At 39.7% G+C, this 27,415-nt stretch overlaps 1 protein-coding gene across 1 annotated transcript in view; it reads right to left on the bottom strand.

The window, feature by feature from the left end:
- The window catches only part of MDGA1 (MAM domain containing glycosylphosphatidylinositol anchor 1), a 334,259-nt gene that overhangs the window by 232,457 nt on the left and 74,387 nt on the right, over window positions 1-27,415 (bottom strand).

Below are 27,415 nucleotides of genomic sequence, written 5' to 3' on the forward strand. Positions count from 1 at the left end.
CTGTTTGGTTTCTTAATCTAGCATTTTAGTAACAAATGAATTCAGGACTAGAACAAATATCTTAGGAGAGTCATATTCTAAATAAGAAAATAAAGCAAACACAGTCCCAAACATCTAAACTGTTCGGGAATTATCAAGAAGATTAAATTTGTTAAATAAGGCCACATTGATGTTAATACTATACAATGAGCTCAGATATTTAGATCATTTTAGATAATTGCAGTCTGGTTAGTGGAGCAGATCTCTTATTAACTAGATCAGAAGCTGTGTGAATAATATCAGAGCATCAGAATGATCAGAAGGCAGCTCCCTTGTTACTTTGCCTATGTGTTGGGCTAACCCTTTTTTTGTTTATTTTGAGGTGCACCATTGGGCCTTTCCACGTTCTTCAGCTCCCAAAGCCATGGATCAAATAGCTGGGTGACAAACTACCCCCTCCTGAGCATTACAAGTAGTCCTCGACTTACAAGAGTTCATTTAGTGACCATTCAAAGTTACAACGGCACTGAAAAAAGTGGCATGACCATTTTTCACATTTACAACTGTTGCAGCATCTCCACAGTCACGTAAATAAAATTTGGATGCTTGGCAACTGACTCATATTTATGACAGTAGTGTCCTGGGGACACGTGATCGCTTTTTGTGTCCTTCCGACAAGCAAAGTCAATGGGAAGGCCAAATTCACTTAGCAACTATGTTACTAACTGCAGAGATTCACTTAACCACTGTAGCAAGGAAGATAGTAAAATGAGGCAAAATTCACTTAACAAATATTTTGCTTAGCAACATTGGGCTCAATTGTGGTCATAAGTCGAGGACTATCTGTAATTCATTTAGTCGACTTATATCCCACATTTGCATTCACAGAATGGTTAAAGGTAAAGGTTCCCTTCACACATATGTGCTAGTCGTTCCCGATTTTATGGGGCAGCGCTCACCTCCGTTTCAAAGCCAAAGAACCAGCGCTGTCTGAAGATGTCTCTGTGGTCATGTGGCTGACATGACTAAATGCCGAAGGTGCACAGAACACTGTTACCTTCCCACCAAAGATGGTTCCTATTTTTCTACTTGCATTTTTACATGCTTTCGAACTGCTAGGTTGGCAGAAGCTGGGACAAGTAATGGGAACTCACTCTGTTACGCAGCACTAGGGATTCGAACCACCAAACTGCCGATCTTTCTAATCAACCAGCTCAGAGTCTTAGCCACTGAGCCACTGTGTCCCTCACAGAATGGTTACAATACCTAATAATGTACGTGTGAGACAGACTGTGTGTATGACTTCAAATTCAAGGAAAAAAAATGTCTTTGGGGTGTTCAAAAAGGCACTTTGGAATACTCAAGGGTACAAACTTAACATCTTTCCAAACTCCTCAAAGCAACTGAATTTTCTCTGGGATTATGAGAAGCATGTGTAATACACACAGTCACATATAACTCTCTTTTTACTGTTCATGTCCACTTTTCTCTTGATTACAAGCTGTTTCTCCATAAAGGCAGTTTATATGAATACATTGATGAGTTCACTGGAAAATATAAGACAAAGCAGTGCCATACACCACTTTTTCAATGTAGCTCTAGCTCCATATTTACATAATGAATACAATTTGGGTTGGTAAAGGAAACTGAAAAATTTGAGTCACAGTAGACTAGCTTTATATATAAATAACATAAGGTAGTCCTCAACTTATGACCACAATTGAGTCCAACGTTTCTGTTGTTAAGTGAAACACTCATTGAGTTTTCCCTATTTTACAACTTTTCTTGCCACAGTGTCAAGTGAATCACTGCGGTTGTTAAGTTAGTAACACAGTTGCTCATGAATCTGGCTTCCCCATTGACTCTCCTAGTCAGAAGATCACAGAAGGTGATCACGTGACCATGATCCCCCAGGACACTGCAACCATTATAAATATAAGTCGGTTCCCAAGTACCTGAATTTTGATCACGTGACCATGGGGATGCTGCAACAATCATGTGTAGAAAATGGCTACAAGTCAGTTTTTCAATCCCGTTGTAACTTCGAATGGTCACTAAATGAACTGTTGTAAGTCGAGGACTACCTGTCATCATAGAACCATGATGATTGCTCAAAGATACCATAGTGTTGTTTATTCTTATCTTTGCTCACTGTTCCCATGATTCTCTTACATCTCGATTAATAGCTTCAAAGTGGAAGAAGGCCCTGAGTTATGCCAGTTTTGCTTTTCTGCCTGGATGTTATTTCCTTTCTCCCTGGAGCCCCAGAGGGATGCTGTAGGGAAGAGTTTAAAATCAGAAGGGGGCAGGCAAAAGGGGATGCCTGCCTGTCCCCCACCCTTGCTTTTTTCTACCCATGGCTTCCTTCCTCCTGAAGGTTTTTATCCCTCAGCTCCTATAGTAGATTTGCAGGGAAGAGTAGGCCAATGTGGCTCAGCGGCCCCTTACGCTCTGCAGACACTAATCAGGATAAAGAGAACAACTGCTTCAGGAAATTTTGGGATGTTAAATTCCTGTGTCATGTCACATTTTTCTCTTCCTCTTTTGTCTGGCCTTTTGATTAAGTTATATCCATCCATTTTTGCTTTCATCCCATCAAGATTCAGCAATGACCACTATATCATATTTGATTTCCTGCGCTGTGACTTCTAATTCTTCCTGTGTCTACCTGATATTCTGGATCTGTATAAAGATCCTGGAATTCTTGGGTCAGGTGCCTTGGATTATTCTTGCTATTATTTATGGTGTATCCTTCATAATCCTCCTAGACTTGTCCTGGCACTTGTCATCACACTACTTTCTTGGTGCTCTTTCTCCTCTTCCACATGTTTGCAAGGTGCCTTCCAAACATATTCTTCTTAGTTGTAGCCCATCTCATACCAAAAATCTTCACCTTAGAAAAAACAACCTGCTAGTGACAAATTCTGCCAACTCACACCAACCAAGCAAAAACCACATGGATTTTAGGGGGGGGGGGGAACCACCCAATTTAATGCTACTCTGAGCTAAAAGCATAATCTTGAAAATAGTAAGTTCCCAAGCAGATACATTAGTTATAGCAGAATCTTTCTGAAATATTTATTTCCCATAGTTTCCCATCTTGGCTATATTACCACTCCTCATCTAAGCTGCACTCTTCTCCATTTTTCCCCACAATCTCTCCCAAATCCACACAAATCCATCTGCACAGTTCACTTCTAGCACTACTTCTCTTCCTGGGCTACATCCTTCAACAAGAAATACACTGCCTGTGACCTCCACCTCTTTCACCCTCCTCCCCAGCTGTTTCAGTATGTTCAGAACTACATCTGGGCATGTTATTTGTCTGTATTTGTTTGTTTAAACCATTTATATTGCTGTATATAAAGATTGTCTATCTTTCAGCCAACTCATTTCACCCACATGGATAAATAGAAAGGCATACTGAGTGTGTCAAAGAGTTTCTAGTCATCACTAGAATTGCTTTCCCTCTTTGGGCAAAGGCCACAACCCTTCCCTTTGCACAATCCAAATCGCCTTCCTTACGTCTTGCAGCAACTGCTCATCATACATCTTTTATGTCCTTCATTTAAAAAAAGGCCACATCTTTTATGGCGTTCCTTTAAAAAAAAATACTCAATAGATTCTTCATAGACAGACAGCTGAAAATACTCCCAATTTTTGTTCAGATGACAGAATGATGATACATTAACCATTATTTAACTTGTTTTAAGAGGTAGTAATGTAACAAAAGGGCATTAACCGTTCTTTTGCTTCCTCCTCTCTCCCTTTTCCCCTCTTTCAACTGACTGGTAATTTATTGCTGTCTATTTCCACAAGCAATATCCAAATAATTATGGATTAATAGATTCTTAGAATGCCTTCACAACAAATGCACAGGAGTTCATCTCAGACCCTCCTTGCCTTCAACATCTGCAGACCTCCTGCTGTTTTGCTCATAAGAACCTCAGCTGTCATTAACAAATAAATATACCCAAGGCACAGCACAAAGCTCAGTAGGCAGAACTGAGCAGATGGGAGGACTGCCCTTCCCAGGTGGACAAGGGATTAATGTTTATTAAGCATGCCAGTATTAGGAGGATAAAACATTTATATAAACCTAAAAAGGGGATTTAGAGCTTGTGCAAGAAAGATTGCAAGAAAAAAGAAACAAGGACACAGGATAATAAACACCTTTGCCACAATATCCAAGCTTTACCCTCAGTTTCATGATTGTATTACTAAATAGCTGTCTGTGAGCACACTGTTGAAGCATATATAAGCTCACTATCACCAGTGGGGAAAGCATATCATGCAACACATAATTTAACTGATGAAATTAACTACAACAGAACCAGAGGTGGGTTACTGCCAGTTCAGCCTGGTTCGGCCGAACCAATAGTGGAAGTCAGGCCTGGGTGGCATTATCAGCAGCGACCCAGGCTTGCCACACCCCCGAACTGGTTCCTTTGTTGCCACTGGGCCACCACCATTTTGGATTTTAGTGACTGTGTGTGCATTGTTTGCTGTAAATTGTTCTACTCATGTTTGAAGAACAATTTATATTGAACAACACATGCATTATTTATTTATTTATTTATTTATTTATTTATTTATTTAATTTATTTATTTATTTAATTTATTTATTTATTTATTTGTCTTGTATGCCGCCCACTCCCGAAGGACTCCGGGCGGCTTACAATAAACAGAGGAAGGGGATAAATAGACAGACAGACAAACAACAGTTTAAAATACACAACATTCATAGTTACAGTGGGGCTGGCTATTTCAACAGCCCCCCAGCCTGCCGGAGCAGCCAAATCTTAGTGGCTTTGCGGAAGGCTGGGAGAGTAGTAAGGGTCCGGATCTCCACGGGGAGCTCGTTCCAGAGGGACGGAGCTGCAACAGAGAAGGCTCTCCCCTGGGGAGTCGCCAGCCGGCATTGGCTGGCAGATGGAATCCGGAGGAGGCCTAGTCTGTGCGATCTGATCGGTCTATGGGAGGTAATTGGCAGGAGGCAGTCTCTCAGGTACCCAGGTCCGATGCCATGTAGGGCTTTATAAGTAACGACTAGCACCTTGAAGCGAGTCCGGAGACTAATGGGTAGCCAGTGCAGCTCACATGTGGTGACCGGGTTGTGAACCGGTAGTAAAACTGGCAACAACTCACCTCTGAACAGAACATATTGATAGTCACTAATTTGGCTAGCTTTAAGAAGAGTTTGGATAAAATCAGGGAGGACAGGGCAGGTCTGAACAAAGGCTATCTATGTCCCATAGATGCAACCATGACCTGGATGACTGAGAATCTCCATAGACAAGGGCCATCAATCTTGGAGGCCCAGTGTTTTATTAAGGCTGGGGGCGGGTGTCATGCTGACAAGGGGGTCAGAGAGGGGTATGTCTCTATCTCGTATTCTGAAGCACCCCAGGGGCATCTAGTTGAGCACTAGATGAAACAAAATGCTGGAGTAAGGTGGGTTGTGTTTGAGTCAACAAGATTACTGTTATGGTCTTTTACACTTTTCAGACAAGAATGTTCAAACAATTTATGTGGATGGCTATTTATGTGGATGGCTATTTATGTGGAATGATTTATGATATGAATCTGGTACGTTTCAATATTTATTAAATGTTAAGGTAGGAATGGATTCTACCATGCTAAGCCCTATTTTATGAATACTTCACAACCTACTCACAAGTGAATGTCACCAAGTAAACTCTAGTTTAGGTGATCCATACTTGCAAATTATTTGATCTTATCTTTTTCCATTTTGAGATGTGTGCTTGATTTGGTCAAATGAATCCATCTGTATCCAGATTGGTATAATATGAATGAAAAATGTAATATTGCTAGTGTCCCTGGAATAGTGATTTTTTACATCTCTTAGTTGCTAGTTAATTTAACAATTGTTGGAAAAAGCATTTGCCTGCTAAACTTGTCACAACTGCTGCTTTCATTGGGATTCATGCACAGAAGGAATAATGTTTCCATAGCCAGCCATTTTTTCTCTTGATTCATTCAGCCCTAATTTTGAAAATAAATTCCTTGCCTGTATCTTCATGCTAATCCAATTTGTGGAACTGTGCGATCTAGAAGTATCCTGAGATGATTTTTTCCCCATCTTTAAGATAAGTTATTTTGGGGTAGCCTGTAGACTTTCCTGACTCTCAAAATTCATGGCAACAAAATGTTAATATATATTGCTAGTCCATACGCTAAATAAATAAATAAAATTTCCTCAGGTAAATAGTATTTTCAATCGTTTCATTATTATTGTTGTTTGCATACCAGTGGATAAGGACTAGTCTATGAATAGGGTCACCTGGATTCTAGTCTACCCTCAGCTCTGGATGTTCCCTCAGTGACTAGATTAGTCCCTCTTTCTGGGCCTAACCTCTCTCTCCGGCTGTGGTGGCGGTGGTGTAAAATAGGTTTGTATTTCACTTAGATATAGATTAAAGTGACCAGATTTTAAAATTGGTTAAGCGGGACACCATTGATGGGGGTGTGTGTATGTGTTCTTGATTAAAATTTTTGCTGCCTGGCGCTGTGGCTGAGGTAAAGCCACCAAAGCTCCCACTGGCACTCCCGCCTGTGGCAGCGGCGGTGCTGCCTCCCCCTCCACTCGGAGCACCTGAGCTGGGCACCGCGTTACTCCTGTTGCCGCTGCCTCCTCCTCCTCCTCCTCCGCCGTGCTTTTGAGAAGCCATGGGGCCTTTTGTTTCCTGCTCCTGCCCCCTCCGCCGCCTTCCTACTCGCTCCCGCGGCCTCATGGCTCCTCAAAAGCACACAGGAGGAGGAGGGGGCAGGGCTAACATGGTGCCCAGCTCAGGTGCTCCGAGCGGAGGGGGAGGTGCTGCTGCCACGGGCAGGGGTGCCGGCTGGAGATTGGCTTCACCTCAGCCACAGCACTGGGTGACAAAACTTTTAATCACCCCCCCATTCCATTCCCAGGCAGAAGAAAGAGACTCTGGGGAGGAGAGCTTGGCCAGTCATTGGAAGGCATTTGAGAAGGAGAAAAGCAGGCAAGGAAACTTCTCAAGAAGTTCCAGAAGCAGCTGCTTCTCCTCTGGGCTGGAGGGAGGGGAGGAGAAGGAAGGAAGGAAGGAAGGAAGGAAGGAAAGACGGGAGGGAAGGAAAGAGGGGAGGGAGGCGAAAGGGAGGAAGGGGAAAGGGAGGAAGGGAAAAGAAGGTAGGTAGGGAGGAAGAACCTGGCTTTCCCGAGAATGGTCTGCTCTGGGTCAGAGAGGGCGAACCAAGAAGTTTAGATGGGACTTTGCTGGCGGTTGCAAAGCAGCCTTCCCCCGATTGCCTTCCCCCAACGACCCCCAACACTTTCAAAAGCCACCCCCATCGCCAGCCTCTCCCAACCGGATCCCCGCCTGCCTCCCCTCGGCTCATCCAGACCAGGTTGCTGACGGCGGCTTGCACGGCATGGCTGCAGGGAGAGTGATGCCCGAGAGAAGCAGGCAAAAAAAAAAAACCTTCCGATGGCTGAGCCTCTTGGCCTGGGACCAAGCCTCCTCTTCCCCACCACTGCTGAAAAGTCCCCCCCCGCCCAAGGTCACCAGATGGCTGTCGCAAAAACATTGCACGTCGGCACGTGCACTCGCAGGAGGGGAGGGAGCCTCGCCCCTCATCGGGTGCTGCGAGCGAGCCGAGCGAAGGGAGGGAAACCACTGCCCTGTAAAGGCCACATCGGGAGTGACACTTCAGAGAAATAAAAACTTTTTTTTAACGGCGTCCTTTTTAAAATTGATGGTTCGGCGTCTTTTCTTTCTTTTGGAAAATTGGGACTTTTTGAACATGCCGTGGGACACAGGACAAATTATTAAAAATCGTGACTGTCCCACCAAAAGCGGGATGTCTGGTCACCTTAATGTAGATATATAGAAATACTAACACACACACCCCCAGTCACTGAAAGCTGGTTGCTGTTATTCCACCGACCTCTGACTTACTGACTATATTAGCAGAAAGCCTTTGGGCTAACTCCCTTTCCTTCATGTTTAATCAGTGAGTGAATTTCCTGAATTCGGGTTTTGCCTAAAAATCTAAGCCTCACTACTTATCCTATTTTTTCCTCAGACTTTTTATGACATGCCTCCAATCCTCTCAGTCTTATTTCACCAAATCTCCTTAGCCTCCTAGAAGAAGTTAAGCTCTTGTTAAGTTGCTCTAATGTCTCTGGGAGCAATTTGATGCTGAGAGCTCAATTTTTTTTCTCCTTGTGAAAACAAGAGCCTGCTGCTCAAGTTAACTTCTAGCTGCTCACTGATCTTGCTTAGTTTGTTTTGTTACTCCTATTGCTGTGCCTCCTATTCAAATCTGTGTTTCAATTGTGTCCGTTTGTTCATTAAGGGAAATGGGAGAGATCTGAGAAAATCCCCTTTCTTCCTTTTGCAATTCCCCTGTACCACCCACTATGTTATTCCAAAGAGCCTTGCTAATCCTTTGGAGCTGGCTGTAGGGCAGCACAGAGAGAAGAGGAAATTAGCTCTCCTGCTCTGGAGAATCTCCTCCAGATCAAAGCACTTTCTGTCACCAGAGGGCACACAACTGAGTCCAATCCCTTGATGCTTTGTTTCTCCTCTGATGTATAGTCAGAGTAACTCAGTTTCTCAAACAGAACAATCCTATTATTACTATTACAACTGTAGTATTTATACAGCACCTAAAGGTTTCTAAGCACGATATGGCTATTTAAAGAAGAAGAGCATATCTATGTAGCTGTGTGTTGCCTACTATGTATGTTGGGAAAAATTCCTAAAATTACACATGAGGACATAACATAACAAGAGTCATATGTATCCTTAAAATACCACAAAAAAGGGAAAACAATAGTTATTTTTTTAAAATGCAGCAGTAACAGCTAAGATCTCTACAAACCCTATCAACAATTATTTCAATTATAATGTATCCTGACAACTCTGCACATTACCCAAGCTAAATAAAAATGCAAGACGCAGCTAAACACAATAATCACATAGAGATTGATCTAATTGTGTAAACATACTCAGTCAAATTATTCATATTTAATATAACAGTTTGTATACAAAGCATTATTTTCATGAAGTTATATCCACACAGAGAGCAAGCAAATCCCTCTTATTTCTTAATTTTTGCTTTGGGACATGAGTTCAGGCAAACCCTTATGTCCAAAAGAGAGTTTCCTGATGGTATCTAAACCCTGGACATATTTACAAGCATCTACTGTTATATTTATAGATGTCTATATTACCCTTAATCCTGGAGAAGTCTGTGTGATCGCTAGGAGTCATAACCAACTTGATGGCTGCATATAATGAATCTGCACTGATCTTACCTGGCTTCTCTCCTGGTTTGTGGAATAATTAATTATATTTTATTTCTTTATTGCATCAGGGCTAAAGTGGGCCAGATGACATTACTAGATATTTCTGGTCCCCAAGGTCATCAACCATCTGATAGAAAATTATAATGCCCTGATTGGGCAATATAATCCTGATTGGACAAAGGCTGAGAATGGTGGTGGTTTAGGATTTAAAACATTATAATTAGGACTATTTCTTAAATCCAAAAATGATTTTTCAGCCAGTGCAAGTGGAACAAAAGAGAGAAAGAATACATGAAACTCCTGTGTGTGGTTTGGTGGTGTAGCTAGAAGAAGGAATCAAAGTATAGATTAGGGCATGGCTAGTCTAGTGAAGAGAAGGGCCAGGGATGACCTGATAGCAATGTTTCAATATTTGAGGGGCTGTCAAGAGAGTGGGGGAAACAACCTATTTTCCAAAGCATCTGAAGACCAGACAAGGAACAATGGATGGAAATTGATCAAGGAGAGATTCAACTAGAAATAAGGATACATTTTCTGACAGTGAAAACAATCAACCAGTGGAGCATCTTGCCTTCAGAAGTTGTGGGTGCTTCATCACTGAAAGCTTTTAAGAAGAGACTGGATAGCCACTTGTCAGAAATAGTATAGGGTCTCCTGCTTGAGCAGGAGGTTGGACTAGGTGACCTACAAGATCCCTTCCAACTCTATTATTCTGTATGTATGCAGGTAGTTTTTTACCTGAATAGAAAACAAGAGGACAGAATAGAAAAGGCCACCTTCTATTGGTGGTGTCTTCACAAAAAATGAAGACAAATGAAACAGACTCTTGTGGCCTGCACTGCTTTAAAATGTCCCTTCATGAAAATATATAGTTCCAAGATTGGAATAAGTGGCTACACTTTATCTAATGAAACAGGATAGAGATTGATCAGACCACATGAAGAAGCTGATAGACAAAGCCACCCTATAAGGAACACAAACAAACAAAGAAAAAGGAATTATGCCAGTAAATGAGAGGAACAATAAGAAGAGATATCTTTTTAGACACTGAAACTTAGAAACAAATGTCAGTTGTTCTCTCTCTCTCTCTCTTTCTCTCTCCCTCCCTCCCTCCCCCCCTCTCTTTCTCTCTCTCTCTCTCTCTCTCACACACACACACACACACACACACTAACACACACACACGAAAAAAATAACAAGAAACAGTAGACTGGGGGGGATATGGCTGCACCCTGCAAGGAGTCAAACAGAAGTAATTGCTAACTCATAACTAGGAGGAATTAAAATGAATATGAATTGACTGGACTTATCATTCCAAGAAGCGTTTGTTTGCCAGAAGCAAAGATTAGAGATGGGATAGAACAACATCCAAAATCCATTAGCAATTATTTTGTCTTGCTAATTTATTTAGGGACAAATTATACTATAACGAACAGATACCATCTCATCATGGACATGGAGCATCTTCTGAGAAGGGCAACAAAGACAAACAAGGGCAATGAGGATTTTTGAAGAGAGATTAAATGAATATTTCAAGTTTAACCTTGAGAAAAAAAGTCTGAGCCATAATGTGATAAGACTCTTATCTCTTCAAATTCCTGAAAGGACATCACACAAAAGTTCAAAAAGCGTTATTTTTCTAGAGGGCAGGACAAAAATATAATGGATTTGGGAGGGAAGAGGGTGCTGATGAGAACAATTTATTAGTTTTATCTTGTACTGCTATTTTTTTTAAACCAATTTTATTCATATTCTACTTTATTTTACTCCCATCGCTCAACTCTAAGTATTCCTCCTGTCCCCATGAAGACTAGGCAGCCATCCTAATCCATCTAATCTAATAGATTAGGAAGGAAGGCTGTGAATGAACATTAGAGAAACTTTCTTACTAAGATGAAAATGGCAGAGACCTAACAGAGGAAGAAGATATTAAGCAGATGTGGCAAAATTACACAGAAAAACTATACAAGAATGAGCTTAACATCCCTGATAACCAAGATGGGGTGGTCACTGACCTCAAACCAGACATCCTAGAATGTAAAGTCAAATGGGCCTTAGAAAATCTGAGCAACAACAAAGTTGGTGGAGGTGATAATATTCCAGCTGAGCTATTCAAATTCTTAAAAGACAATGCAGTAAAAGTGCTACACTCAATTTGCTAGCAAATTTGGAAAACTCAATAGTGTTCACAGGATTGGAAAAGGTCAGTTTACATTCCAATTCCAAAGAAGGGCAATGCCAAAGAATCTTCAAACTACTGCACCACTGCACTCATTTAACATGCTAGTAGGCTCCAGCAGTATGTGGATTGAGAACAGAAGTATAGGCAGGATTTGGAAGAGGCAGAGGAACTAGAGATCAAATTGCCAACATAAGTTGGATCATGGAAAAAGCTAGGGAGTTCCAGAAAAAACATCTACTGTACTTCTGCTTCAGTGACTATGCTAAAGCCTTTGATTGTGTGGATCACAACAAATTGTAGCAAGTTCTTAGATAGGAATACCAGGCCATCTTATTCATCTCTTGAGAAACCTGTATGCGGGCCAAGAAGCAACAGTGAGAACTGGACAAAGAACCACTGATTGGTTCAAAATTGGGAAAGGAGTCCAACAAGGCTGTACACTGTCACCCTGCCTATTTAACTTATATGCAGAGCACAACATGAGAAAGGCGGGGATGGATGAATCAAAAGTTGGAATTAAGATTGCGGGAGAAATATCAACAACCTCAGATATGCAGATGATACCACTCTAATGGCAGAAAGTAAAGAGGAACTAAAGAGCCTCTTGATGCGGGTGAAGAAGGAGAGTGCAAAATTTCGCTTGAAACTCAATATTAGGCAAATAGATGGGGAAGAAATTGAGGTAGTGACAGCTTTTATTTTCCTGGGTTCCAAGATCACCACAGATGGGGACTGCAGCCAATAAATTAAAAGATGCTTTCTCCTGGGGAGGAAAGCTGTGGCAAATCTAGACAGCATACTGAAAGCAGAGACATCACTCTGCCAACAAAAGTGCACATAGTCAAGGCTATGGTTTTCCCAGTTGCAATGTATGGATGTGAAAGTTGGACCATAAGAAAGACTGAGCGCCAAAGAATTGAGACCTTTGGACTATGGTGCTGGAGGAGACTCCTTGGACTGCAAGGTGATTAAACTGGTCAGTCCTAGTGGAGATCAACCTTGACTGCTCTTTAGAAAGCCAGATCCTGAAGATGAAACTCAAATACTTTGGCCACCTAATGAGAAGGAAGGACTCACTGGAGAAGAGCCTAATGCTGGGGAAAATTGAGGGTAAAAGAAAAGGGGACGACAGAGAATGAGGTGGCTGGATGGAGTCACTAAGCAGTAGGCGTGAGCTTAAATGGACTCCAGAGGATGGTAGAGGACAGGGAGACCTGGAGGAACGTTGTCCTTGGGGACACAATGGGTTGGACACGACATCACAACACTGGGCAGAAACGGGACTTGGGGCTCTTCAAACTTTATTATGTTACCCAAAACATTGGCATAGTATAGGCAAAACTGCCTTTGCTAGGTAGAAAACATTTTATCATCCTTTGTAGCAGCTTATGTTTTTGACTTTCAAAAGAAGGAAGGAAGGAAGGAAGGCTGGCTTAAAAAATACTGTTAAGAAAGACGTGTCACAATTAAGTAGAGGTGCCGCTTTTAAAGGGCAATAAAAGCTTTTATTGTTTCAATAATCCCAGTATGTCTCAGCTTTCCTGGAAACTCAGCATCTCTTGGATATGTCTGGCCTTTACACGTACTTGACCTCTGCAGAGAGCTTTCTAATGAGCCCTTTGCTTGATGTATATATACATTAAAATAAAAGGAAACTGAAAGGTATAAAATACCTCTATGCCCAAGGCAGTGTACTCCAAATTCCCATTATTACCATAATATATGATGTTTATAGGATTTCTACTACTGAAAGGAACAGGCACGTTCATAAAAAGCAGCAATGGGGAAAGAAGTTATTTTTCAACAGTATTAAAACCAACACTTTATTGTAAGCTATAATTAAGATTATTTAATTCAACATAATGTCTAAACTCCATGCAACAGTGTGTAACTAATCAGGAAAATGTCTGCCTTTAAAAAAAGAGGAGGTGGGGCAGATTTTGGGATTAAGAGTTAAGGAAGCAATTGGCAGAAAACAGTACGAAATCCTTTGGCAATTTTGACATGAGCCCAGCTAAGGAAAACTACCTGTTTCCCACTTCATTGTGGATTTAAAAGGCAAGTGTCCAAGCTAGCAAATCCTTAAACCACTACTGAAGACAAATCTTTACAACTATATACAATGGAAAGCAATCAGGGGTCAGCGTGCACCTGAATTGCAGTTCCCAGTAAAACCAGTTACAAGGGGAAACAGGGAGAGATACTCTAAATTGCCATTCAGCAACATTTAAGTGAACACATTCTCCAATGTAGTTCCAGATTGTTACCTTTAAATCCTGCTTTTTATTCAGAAACTGGAGATGACAAGTGTACCAGTCTCTCCTGCATTTTTCTTCACCTGTGAGGTTAGTTGGATTGAGAAAGGATGACCGGCCCAAGGTCGTTCAGTGAGCTTCTGCAGGCGGGATGGAATAGAACCAATATCTTCCACTCAGAGATCATAGAAGAAAATTTAATCTTTTTTTGTCAGTGTCTTTTGCTTTTCATGACTAAGACTTCATCAGAGGTATACTGAGCATCAACTATACAACTCTTGCAATTTCTGTGTCCAGTGACTTCCTGAAATATTTGAATGATTTTAATTTTTCCTTGTTTTTTTATTCTTTTATATCTGTTAAAAATAGATGATGGATGGATGGATGGATGGATGGATGGATGGATGGATGGATGGGCATGCATGCATGTGGGCGGGCAGGCAGGTAGCTCCTTCTTTTGTACACACAAAAGAAATGTCAAAAGACCTCTAAATAGGTGGGCACTGAATAGAAAACACACCACAATACATGCTGGTTGATTGTGGAATATTGGGTGTTTGTGAATGAAAAATCAGGTATGGAAGCAAAACTTTCCAGTTTTGCTTCCCAGCTACCAGTATTGAAGATGTGCTGAAGATACATTCATTATTGAATTTATTTACATAGAAAGCATATGCTACAGATTCCACTTACTGTTTCTAGAGCAGATGTTCTTCTTACGCATAACTTGAACTAGCGTGTTCATCCTTTTGCAAACTAACTAGCAGCTGTTTCATTCTGTATGTCAATATTTATCAGTGACCTGTGAATTGATTTCTGATACTTTGGGTGTTAATCTCAGTGCAGTTCAATCTCCAGTAAAATGTGTTTGCAAATGGAAAAAATAAAAACAAGAATCAGTGACTGAAGAAAAAATGATACCCGACAATAATCCTAGACTCAAAGTACACATGACTTTGAGCTGTATTTTTATGTCCAGTGGAGCAGGAAGGGATGGGAGCTAAAATGGATTGGAACCATGGTAGAGAAAAAGGGATGATTTGGACTTGATTGTGGCACCTGGTCAAGCTATGGAACATCCTTAAGGAAAGAGGAATTGAATTGAATTTTATTATTTGTATGCCGCCCTTCTCCGGGAGGACTCAGGGTGGCAAACAATTCAAAAGGGGATAGGGGAACATAAAAACAAAATACAGATAATTAAAATAAGCAAGAGTCACACAACCATACAAGTCGAGAGGGGAGGGAACTCATCACCCCCAGGCCTGCCGGCAAAGCCAGGTTTTGACAGCTTTTCGGAAGGCCTGGAGAGAGGTGAGGGTCCGAATCCCTGTGGGGAGTTCATTCCAGAGGGCCAGAGCTGCCACAGAGAAGGCCCTCCCCCGGGTAGTAGCCAGATGGCATTGGCTAGTAGATGGAACCCGGAGGAGGCCAACCCTGTGAGATCTAATGGGTCTGTGGGAGGTAATTGGCAGCAGGCGGTCTCTCTGAGGAATCTCAGAACAACTCACTGTTTTCATGGAAATCTTATAGACAGGAAGCCACAGGCCAAGCAGAGCATGGTAAAACAGACTGGCTCCTGACCACCCAAAGAATGAGGTAAGGGTATATAATCTCTCCTTATTTATTCAACCTACATGCTGAATATATATATTGAAGCAGGCTGGATTGGAAGAAAATGAGCTTGTGCTAAAATTGGAGGAAGAAACATCAATATCTTGCTCTGTTGATGGTATTACTCTTGCTAGCTGAAAATGTAAGTGATCTGGAAGCTTTATAATGAAAAGTCAAAGAGCATAATGGGGAAAAATGGGACTAAATTTAAATTTAAAGAAGATCCAACTAATAATAGCAGATACAGTAAGCAATACAAATATTGAAGGGGTGAATAGCTTTAGCCTTTTAGGATTGACTACCAACAGTAAAGGAACCAGCAGTCAAAAAGTATATCCCAGATTAGCACTTGGTAACAATCCTTCAGGGTCGATTCTGATCAGTGATGACCCAGGAGGAGAGATCCAACCCTTGGTTGTGTGGGCTACCACAGAACCTGGTGCTCTCTCTTCTCTTCTCCTCTTTAACATTTGCATGAGGCTGTTGGGTGAGCTCATCCATCGCCATGGGTTGAGGCAACATTAATATGCTGATGATACCCAATTATATATCTCTACCCCTAGAGAACTAAGCATTGCCATGAGCATCTTATCCTGATGCATGGAAGATGTCAGAGTCTCGATGGGGAACAGCAGGATCCAGCTGTTTCAAGACTGAGTGGCTCTGGATTTTATGGCCTGGGTGGCCACTGGGGATAGTGACTCTGGTTCTGAGGACTGCCTAAAAATTGCAGCTGTTACAAATGCAGTGGCCAGGATGTAAGTGGATAAAAGCTGCTATTATACTAGCTTAGCAATTTGTTACTCATTGCATTGGTTAACTATACATTTCCAAGTCTAATTAAAACACTAAATAGTTGGTTCCAGAATACTTTAGGACAATTTCTTCCAGGTGGAATTTGCCTAGCATACCAGGTTGACTCAGCCATCCATACTTCCGAGGTGGGTAAAATGAGGACCCAGATTGTTGGGGGCAATATGCTGACTCTGTAAACCATTTAGTGAGGGCTGGAAAGTGCTGGAAAGGGGTATATAAGTCTAAGTGCTATTGCTATACCAGGGCAAACAAGGTTGCCTATGAATCTGAATCTATGAGATCAAAGGGACATGGACCCAAAGTCAATCCTTCTCTCTAAGGGTTCATTTGCTAAGGAACACCCTATCATCTGATGTGCCCTAGCCCTTCTTCCTATTTCCTTTTGGAAGAGCCATGAATATTATTTATTTCAGCAGGTTGATCTTTAGCATTCTAGCTACAATTGTAGGGCATTTGGATTGCCATTTTTTTTGATCCCATGTCTCACATATATATTTTCCTTTTATAATAAATCACCCTGAGTCTTGTGTATCATAGAGTACATAAATCCATATAAATAAATAAAATAAAAAGTTGCCAATAAAAATAGCAAAAATAAAAGTTCAGGAAAGTACAAGCAGTAAAAATACCCAGGCAGCTTGCAACAAATGACAAATAATTATTTGAAAGCAAAAATTGAAAGCAAAAATCTTGGAAAAATTTCTGGGGATTTCCTCCTAGAATTGGGTGCCCATGCTGAAAAGTCCCTCTTTTAAACCACTCGCTTCTCTACATGCGGTGGAGGCTTCTAGAAGAGAATCTCACATAATCTTAGGGGTCATGGTTTATAAATAAGGAAAGATAATTTAGCCACAAGCTTATTTATAGTTTCTACGGTTCAAAAGAAAGGTTCAGAGACAGACAGGGAGAAAATTCAGCTAAGTACAGTAATCAGGCACATCTTATGCATGCACTGCAGCCAGATATATGAAAGGCCAGATGTCTCCTTTTTCGGTTTGGTTTATTTGTCCCAATTGGGAGGCTGCTGGACTTCACTTTAATGGAGACCCATTGCAGCAGACAAAAGCCTGGTGAAGAAAGTATATAATTCCTACCGTCAGCTGAATTCTTTTGTGGATCTGTGTCAACCTTGCAGCTTTAAGTTTTATTTTGCAAACTTGGAGTCTGATAAAACCCGAAGGATTAAAACCTACAAAAGAGTTTTGACTGTGTCGAGCATGGATTCTACTGCCAAGATTTATATTTTTATCTGAAAGTACAAACAGAAAGGAGGGTTGTACATCACTCATACCTCTTCTGCCAACACCGAAGCAGTAACCTGCAAGTCGTGTCTGATAGTCACATCTGAGAGACAGCACTTGTTTACCTTATGCAATCCCACTGGAATAGCACTAAAGAGAAATTCAGAGACTCTGCCAAAAAATATCTGGCAATCAGATGTAAACATTAAGAGCTGCTGTTTTTTCAATATTCAGGTTCTTCTGATTTGAGAAGGAACAAATGCTCAGGCCAGAACTTAAATCATGAGGAAACAGTAACAAAATGACAGAGAGAAATTATTCTGACTCATCCCTGTCTGAGTTGCTTTATGCCAAGTAGATGAATTATTTGCATCTTCTCCCTTTCTTCCTACTTCTTAATTTGTGAAAGAAGAAGTGCAAATGCCATGCAGGCAGGAGACAAAAAAGAAAAGGCATCCCTTATGAGCTTTCTAAGAAATTTGGCTGGGAACAAGATGTTAGACTCAACAGAAATGATGGAGTATAAGACTATCTAGGAATCAGTCACTTATGCCAGTCACAAAAATGCAAGGATACACTGGAGTTATGCAATGCAAGGCAGTAGAAAACCTTAAGTAGTTTCTTTTCTTCCCCAGTCCATATTTCATACATGTCTGGGCAGTTTTGCACCATTGCACCATATCAGGAAATGCTATGTAGAAGCCTTTTCTCTTATTATCAACATACTGTCTTGTCCATTTCATCTAATACTCGACAGAGTACTGTATTATTCACTCACATGATGGATTTGAGAGCAAGCATGGAGGAGGAGTTCTTGTTCATTCTCAGAATTTCTACATTGACTTCCATGCAGTTGCACCATTATACTCTCTCCTCATTTTTTAAGATGTTAACACCAGACAAACAAACCAACACAGCGTGAGATTGGGGTGCCAACAGACAACATCTGGTAGGACAATCATTTCTGGTAGGAGAATCTTCTCCTTTTCCAATGTAAGGTCTCAACAGGATTCCTGTTACAATCTGGCAGCTTTTGAAACAATAGAGATAGGTAACAAAGGCAGCATAAAGCTTCACAAAAGGATGCTGCATAAGGCTATACAGCAGGACCCACAGCGAGGACACACAGTGAATCCTGGGAAGAAGAGGGTGAACTCACCAAACCAGATTTCTAGCAGCCATCTGCTCAAGTCCTCTAGACCTGCCAGCTGTCCTATTTTCCTGATTGGATGCAAGAAGCATCCAACAATACAAGCTTTGCACCTGGCGCCAAGAAAGAAGTAAATCCGAGAGCCTGGCATTTCATTATAAAACCCACTGTTTAGTTTCCCTGAGTTGTTATTTTAGGCTGCTTTCAGATGTTTTGTTTATCACATGGCAGAACAGTAATAAATCATCACCTGGTAGCATTCCATTAACAATCATTCTCAATATTTATGATTGTTGTATTCTGCTCTTATGTTTACCCATGTTAAGGTGGCACATGGGGATGTTTCTGCCCTGGATCGTATCCCAGAATATATGGTGACAAGTCTCCCAAAAGAATTTGGCTGCATATGAACTTCTGGTTTCTCTTTTTGAATACAAAATTTAGTGTCTCTTCCTCTCACCCGAACACATAGATGAGCCCAGAAATACTACATCAGCAGAAAAAGGTCTAGCTGCAATTGTCAGCAAGCCTAAACAGAGGGAATTTGGGGCTGTGGAATATTTCTGTATGATTGAATGAAATGTCTTGTGGTGTTCCAGTATGGAAAGTATGTATTTTAATGGACTGATGGTTTTAATGTAAAGCAACCCTGTATTTTCACAAATCATCTTGTTTGGATTACACTATGATATTTGATAGTGCCAAACATCTAAAACTGTACTAAGAAACTGCAAAAGCAAAGTGCTATATAATATGAAAGCAGGATAAAAAACTTTAAAGAGCAGAAACCTGCTTCTTTGCTTTAATTAGAATGATTGCTGAATATTTAAATAACATCATTAGCAACAAAACATTTTGAATATGCCACAAAATGTTGTATGTTGCTTGCTGCAGCATTATCAAGGGGTAAATTGGGATTAGAACATTATTCAAGAACTTAGAGCACTTTCAGGAGGAGGGATCACTCAGAAATAGCTGGAGTTCAGAAGAGGAACACATCTTCAAGGTATACTGTTCCATCACTTGGTACTTCTGGTTAAAAAGGCTCTATGGCGGAATGTTCTCAGCTTGTAGTGTTGAAGAACTGTGTCAGTCAGAACCATTTCTACTCAGCAAGATTATGTGGTTCAGTATAAAGCAGCTATTTACTCCTATCCTCAAAAGTATACTAGGTGTTAAAGAGTAAGTAGCAGAATTATTACAGCTTGTAACATACTATCTGTTTACTTAGAACATAGAATCACAGGGCTAGAAGGGATCTTCTAGTCCACAACTGTCAATCTCCCAGTCTGTGAGTTTGATGCATCATGTGCTGGCCACATCTATGCCCTTTTTAGCAAAAGGGAGGGGGAGTCACGATACATCACATGACAACACCGAGATGATGCAAGTTTGACACTCCTGTTCTGGTCCAACACCCTGCTCAAGGCAGGAGACCATATACCATCTCAATCAAATGGTTGTCCTGTCTATTTTTTTTGAAAGCTCACAACTCCAAGAGGCAAGCTATTTCATTAATTAATTGTTCTCACGATCAGAAAATTTCTCCTTACTTCTAGTTTGGATATCTCTTTAACAAACTCATGACTTCTTGTCCTGACCTTTCATGCTTTGGAGAATAACTTTATTTCCTCTTCTCTATTACAGCTCTTCAAGTACTGGAAGACAGTTATCATGTCCCTCTAACCCTTCTTTTTGACAGACTATACATACCTAGCTCCCCCAATCTTTCTTTCTTTTCAGCAGGGCTCCTGCTATTCAGTCTGATTTGTAAGTCATTGTATTGATACAATACAATACAATAGCAGAGTTGGAATGGACCTTGGAGGTCTTCTAGTCCAACCCCCGGCCTAGGCAGGAAATTGTATACCATTTCAGACAAATGGCTATCCAACCATTCATCATATGATTTAGCCTCCAGACCCTTAATCGTCTTAGTTGCTCTTCTCTGCACAATTTCTAGAGTCTCTTCAGCTTTTTTGTATAGTGTTGACCGGAGCTGTATGCAGTATTGCAAGTGTGACCTCAATAGTGTGGTATAAAATGATATTATCACTTCTCTTTTCTTGCATCTCTATTACTTTATTACTTTATTAGCTCTTTCATCTCTAATATTGATCCAAAAGAACAAGGATATGAGAGAGATGTTTTTGGAAATATTATTGCTGCTATGAAAGAAATTCCCATTTTTACTATTTGAAAGAATTGCAGCAAAATGAGAACAAACTGGTATTAATAGGAAGCCTTGCTTTAATTGGCCTCAGCAAAAGCAACTGATGATGAATCCCGATTGATCAACCAAACAAAGTGCTGGCTAGGAAAAGAGAATTGCTGAACTCCTGCAGATCAGCATTTCAGGCCATGAAGAATTTTAAGAGGTCTCTTTCTCTTACATTCCAATTTTAAATACTTCTTTCAGCAAAGTACAAAGAATGAAAAACATCCTGGTTCTCCCATTATCTTTGATCAAGCAAGATCTATGATCACTTTTCTCCATTTTGGTAAGATTCTGGAAACCATAATCCTAAGGCACTGGAAGAGCTAAATGTTGGTTTGCAAAGTGATGCAGTAAATTCTAATATCTGTTGGCCAGTTTGGGCCCTTCGATGGAACACATAATCCGTAGCAATTATAAAATGCAGCTTATATGATTCCAAACAAACTGTATAAATTCTAGCCTATGTTCCATTTTCTTGGTGTTGAGTGGTGGTTCAATATAACTTATTTATGTAAGTTCTTCCATATATTCTTTTTCTCAGTTTTACCTCAACTAATGCATTAACCTTGTACTTCCAAAGTTCACTGGTTAATAGAGAGGATGTACCATGGATATAAAAGACAACATTTTTATACAGTAACCTCTCTGACTGCCTCAATAATTTCCATCTAATACAGACTGGTGGCTGCATCTCTAAGGAGTTTTCCTTCATTACTCTACTGGTGACATTCATTATCCATCAAGGATGAAAGTAACTAGAGTCACAAAGATTTTAACAAAAACAAATAATCAGCTTTCTTCTCCTTCAGCCTGGAGAGCCAGCATAATATTGATGGAGATTTTGCTATGGAAAACTCACTCCAGCTTGAGACTGCTTATGGAAATAGTAACACATGATCAGTAACTATTTTATCCATCACGAACAACAAGGATTATGTATTAATGGCTGAAAAGAAAGATTGCTTCATGGCTATCAATATAGTTTAAAAAAAAACCAAAGCAACAAAAGAAGAGAAAGAATGATGGGAGAAGGTACGCAAATGACCAAGATTACATTGGTCAGCTGACAATGTATGGTGTTTACCTTTGTTCCATTTTTCAGAAGATTTTATTGGCCCTTCCCCTACTTCAGTTTTTGAAATATTTTGGGAATCCTTAAGATTTGCCTGATTTGGACTGTGTGGAAGTTGCAATCTTTCTAGCTTTGGGTTCATACAGATTAATTTTGACCCTTACTTTTCCCTGACCACTTCAAATTGATAGCTGTCTTGGGACCTGACACCTGACAGTTTGGGGCCTATTCTCATTAGATCCTTATAGAACTTTGGTAAATTCTTATACAAATGTCTGTCATTTTCCCCAGCATCTCCCTTTTTTATTTTTTGTGCTATATTTATCCCCATTTGACAAGTATCAGCTAAGAGTCAATGTCAATGTTAGGCATATAATGTCCTATTTCTGATTTCCTTTTTCTGAATATGCTGAACAAATTCAGTATATCTGAACATCCTGACAGGGAAAGCTTCCTGATTCATTTATGTCATAGTGAGTTTCTGAAGCCTAAATATTTGACATCTTTGCTTGGAACAGATTCCTAAGAAACAGGACAGTGTCTTAAGTCTCTAGGATGTTTTTAATCTTTCTGAAAAGAAATAATTAACAAAAGCTTCTAATGGCACTTTCTATAAATTAGCATCCCACCAAATCAAACTCATTTAGCTTGCTGTACATAAACATATCACAAAATATAATGGATGTGGAATATAAACAAAATGTTTTGCCAACATGAACTTGTTTTATAAAAAGAAGGGACAAAATTCAAAACGATGAACCAACAATGCTACAATACAAGGGTGACACTACAGTACAATGAGTATGACACCTCAATTTATCCTCAGTTTCTCTGTGCTACACTTTCTCCCTTTAAAATCAAAAATAAGATTATCTGCTATATATATATATTCTTTCTTAACCTTTTCCTCAATTTCAGGGCTGGTTATTCTACATCATTCTATAAATTGTGTAAAGAATAAAGATATTAATCAGATTACATTAATATTTAAAACACATTTCCATTCTCAATAATACTTCAGTATTATGTACTCACTTCAGATATTGCAAAGATATGTATTAAACCTAGACATTATCCTTAGATATATAGATCTCTGCTACATGCACCAGACTTTCTCCCAATATATCCAATCCCTTCATACTGTTTAGGGAAAATTCAACTCACTTTCCAGCAACTAGAAATAAAAATCATTTTGCAAATCCTTTCAAATGAAAGATTTTGAAGGCAGGTTTAGTGTAAACTAATACAACCACTTATGCAACATATGAACAAAATAAAGAGATCAGCATAGTAAGACAAGGAACAACAACCTATGGGAGACATTTAATTACCAACTTTTTTTTTTGCAGTTACTGAAATTTAAAAATCCACTAAGTAATGACAATGTAATTTTTCTATGGGTTTCTTTGAAAACTAATAAGTAAAATAGGTAAAGGTAAAGGTTCCCCTCACAAATATGTACTAGTTTTTCCCAACTCTAGGGGGTGGTGCTCATCTCTGTTTCAAAGCCAAAGAGCCAGCGCTGTCTGAAGACATCTCCGTGGTCATGTGGCCGGCATGACTAAACGCTGAAGGTGCACGGAACGCTGTTACCTTCCCACCAAAGGTGATCCCTATTTTTCTACTTGCATTTTTACATGATTTCGAACTCCTAGGTTGACAGAAGCTGGGACAAGTAACGGGAACTCTCTCCATTACGTGGTACTAGGGATTCAAACGGCCAAACTTCTGCCTTCTGATTGAGAAGCTCAGCATCTTAGCCACTGAACTACTGCGTCCCTTTTAAGAAGTAAAATAAGTAAACCCTAATCCATTGTTACATTTAATGAACCTGTTTATCTTTTAATAAAACAAAACACAAATTTCCTCCTTCCCGAATGAGGAACAAATAATCCCAAACCTGCTTCTTTTGCTATGTCACTTTGTCATTGCCATACTTGCCCTTTGACTGTTGTTGAAGAAAAAACGTATAACAGATTTTTAACAGGAGAAGTCAAGAGCATCAAAAGGAGTCTGCCAGTCCCCCTTTTTTAGCTTTAGCCTGGACAACAGTTGCTTCTTTTTAGTTATCCTTTGCAAGGAAAGCTTTCTACTGCCAGTCAATCCCATATGCTTTGTCACTCTGTTTCCTCCCCGTCTATGTTTGAGATCAAATAATTTCCAAGGTCACGAGAAGCACCATTTGTTTTGTTTTCCCCTCTTCCATTTACTACTCTAGTGCAACCACTTGTGATTTTTTTTTCAAACAAAGACATGGGTCTGATCATTCTGAAATCATCGCACCTTGAAACTCAGCTGCTGCTTTGTTGCGACACAATTCTACGGAGATGTGAAACAGACATCCAGACAAACATGCTTTAGACGGAAAATGTCAATTTGCTAATCATCTGTCACCTGGATTAGTCACAAGGTACATATGTGCATTTTGATTAATGAAGGATGCTGAGGTCTATGTTACATCAAGTCATTGGGCAACAGCTGTGGTTTCCGTGTTAGAAAAGTGACACAAAGGCAGGATGAGGTGCCGGATGGCTGTCTCTGGCAGACCAACCACCAAATGTTCAAGACTTCACTAAAAATAATCAAGGCCTCAGCATCAGAACAATAAGCAAGTTATCCCACAAAATCCTCCAGCATTTGTCAGCTGCAAACCCTGATGCTGAAATCCAACACAAAATTACTTCAAAGTTAAGTTCTACTGGCTTCCGAGTAAGAATGTAGATAGAGGACTGAACTGTACTACAGTGAAGTGGATCAGAATCAAAACAGGACAATGAGCAGACTGCTTCCATTGGGTAAAGACTTAGCAGTACTTGCTGCTTGTAGAACTGGATCTTGTGCAAAAAAATTGGCTGAACTCTGCATTTGCGCTCTTCTGTGGGAAAATGAAAGGCCACTCTATGGATTCTGCATCCAAAGCCTACTCAGATGATAACTCATTTCCTACTCCATTAGGAAGATGAAGCAGAAGCACGTGCTTGGCAGCTACACTGATTCCATTTTACATAAATCATCAGGACAAATGGCCCTGGGACAAAGTGAAGAAAAATAACAGGCAGACAGTGACAAACGGCCCACTCTATTTGTTGCTGTTATTAACATTGAAGTTTGGGGAAGGGGTTTCTCTCTTTTGAAGAGGTTATCAAAACCCACTGCATTGCAAGGGAGAAGAGCATAATATCTGCTCCAGGGGTTATCTGTGCCCGTCTGAACAGCTAATTTCCATCACAGTTAGAAATTATAGTTGGATGCTATTAATGCTTACAAAACATGAAGGATTCATGTCTCAATTTCCCTTCTCTAATCCCCCTTCCTTTGGTATCATGTATTTTTAGATTTTAAGTAGGGAAATGGGGTTATCTGGTTCTCATTTTTCTGGGAGCTGCTTTGGAAATCCTTTGAAACTGAAGAGTGGGAGTATAAATCCTTTGCATAGCAAAGAAAACAAGCCAGGAGGAAGAAGGTCCAGAGGGTATTCTAAGGGACATTAGTTAAGCATCCCTGTGTTAGGCAGACACTAGAAAATCATACAATTAAAAATTGCACACGCACATAAAGTGGATGTTTGTTAGATGTTGAAAGCAGCACAGATGTGTGAAGGCAACCAGTTATGCAATGATACTAATTCAAAACCCTAATAACCCTACTGAAGGTCCAATCAAGAAGCATTATGAGCTTATCATGTTAGTGCTACAGGAATGGACATCAGCTCAGATATTCTGTAAATACCTTTGTGAGGACAATTTACAGAAAAGGGGTTTTCACTGCTTTTGAATTATAAAGTATTTTACAGCAGGTTTAGGCTCATTCTCAGTGCAGTATGAGGTGGATTGGTATACTTAAAGCAGACTATTCTGATAAGATTCCAGCTATGAAAAATAAATAATGTTTATGCATTTTAGGGATTGACTATGAACACAGTATGTCCTACTCTAAGAGGAATTTGTTCCGTTCCTTTACAGTGCTGTAGTGAGACTATTACTTTGGTAAGACATAAAGGAGGCTATTGTTTGTATGCATACATGCATACATATACACTGTGCTAATAGGTAACCAACATTAGGCAAATTGAAAAACAGGCATAAAAACAGTAAGAAAAAATAATGAAATAAGGAGGGGGAAATGAATTATATCAGGATATACCAAAACTACCATTCTGTCCTAACAGCCCATCTTTACACTATATCATATTTTGTCTTTTGTTTTTTAAATTGACATATCTCATTTTAGAATTTTATCAATTCTGTCCAAAGCCACTTTTGATTTTTCTGTTTTCTTTTGCTATATTCCATGCTTACACACACACACACACAGAGAGAGAGAGAGAGAGAGAGAGAGAGAGAGAGAGAATTCTCATTCATTTATATGAGCAAACCACCACAATATTCATGCGAACAGAAACACAATCTCTGACAAATGATCTTTTTTTTACAATAGACTATGTAGAACCCTTGGATTTCTAAAGGTATTTGTACATCATTTTGCATTTTAGTAAATATTTAACCAAAACCATAAATGCATATACTTCTCCTTTTTCTTCATTTATTACACTTCACAATTGTCCATTCTCTTTTTCTGGTCAATCACCATTATTGTTGTCTTTTATATATTAATGTCCATGTCCATTGTTCAATCATACAATCTACTTAAACGTTGGTGCAAATAATTTAGCAAACAATGAAGGATTGACTATTTACCAAAGTACATATATAGCTACTTTCCAAACAACATGTCTCTAATCTTTATTCATTTATTGATAAATATAAAAAAAATGAAGGGGACATATCACCTCTTCATTTTATTCCCTCCTCTGGGTTGAACTGTTCACTAAGCATTTCATTGATTCATAAGCATGATTTACATCCATTGTTTGCCACTTTTATCACATTCAGCAATCAATCTTCAACTCCGCATTTGCATGAAGCATTTCATAATTCAGGTCTATTCATACAATCATTTATTTTCTCTAATTTAGCCAAGCTACAATGAAGTTCCTGTCTTTCCTTCTCATTTCTGGTAGCTAAAGACCAAAAATTTGGATTCCATATGCCCTGCCAGGCATAAAAGTAATTGTATCTCTCAGCTTTTCCTCTTGAACCATTTTAATCAGAATTGTGCCAGGCACTTTCCCCTGATATACCTAACAGAGTAATTCTTCAGTAATTTCTGAATTTATTTTTGCTCTCTTTCCCTTTCTATAGTACAATAATAGCATTTTTCCAATCATCAAGCATAAAAGCCACCTGCACATTCATGTTAGACAAGTTACACAGCAATTCAAAAAGCAAACATTATCTATATTTTTAACATTTCTCTACATATGTCTTAATATCTTTCAATATCTTCATCGTTTGCATGGTTTTCTTTTCATCTGTGTTTTCTGGTACTTTAACATTTATAGCATTTGCTTCATTTTCACTCTTTCGCATCATTATCCTTTCTATAAAAATGTACTTCTTCCAGCATTCTTTATATGAGTTTTGATTCCCTCCCCCATCACATTTCTTCTTCTTAATTCATCTCATTCTGTCGGTGGCCCCTGTATGGTCTGCTTCATCCACTTCCCACACATTAGGTTTTTTTTTACTTT

Source organism: Thamnophis elegans, chromosome 4, assembly GCF_009769535.1.
Source record: "Thamnophis elegans isolate rThaEle1 chromosome 4, rThaEle1.pri, whole genome shotgun sequence".
NCBI lineage: Eukaryota > Metazoa > Chordata > Lepidosauria > Squamata > Colubridae > Thamnophis > Thamnophis elegans.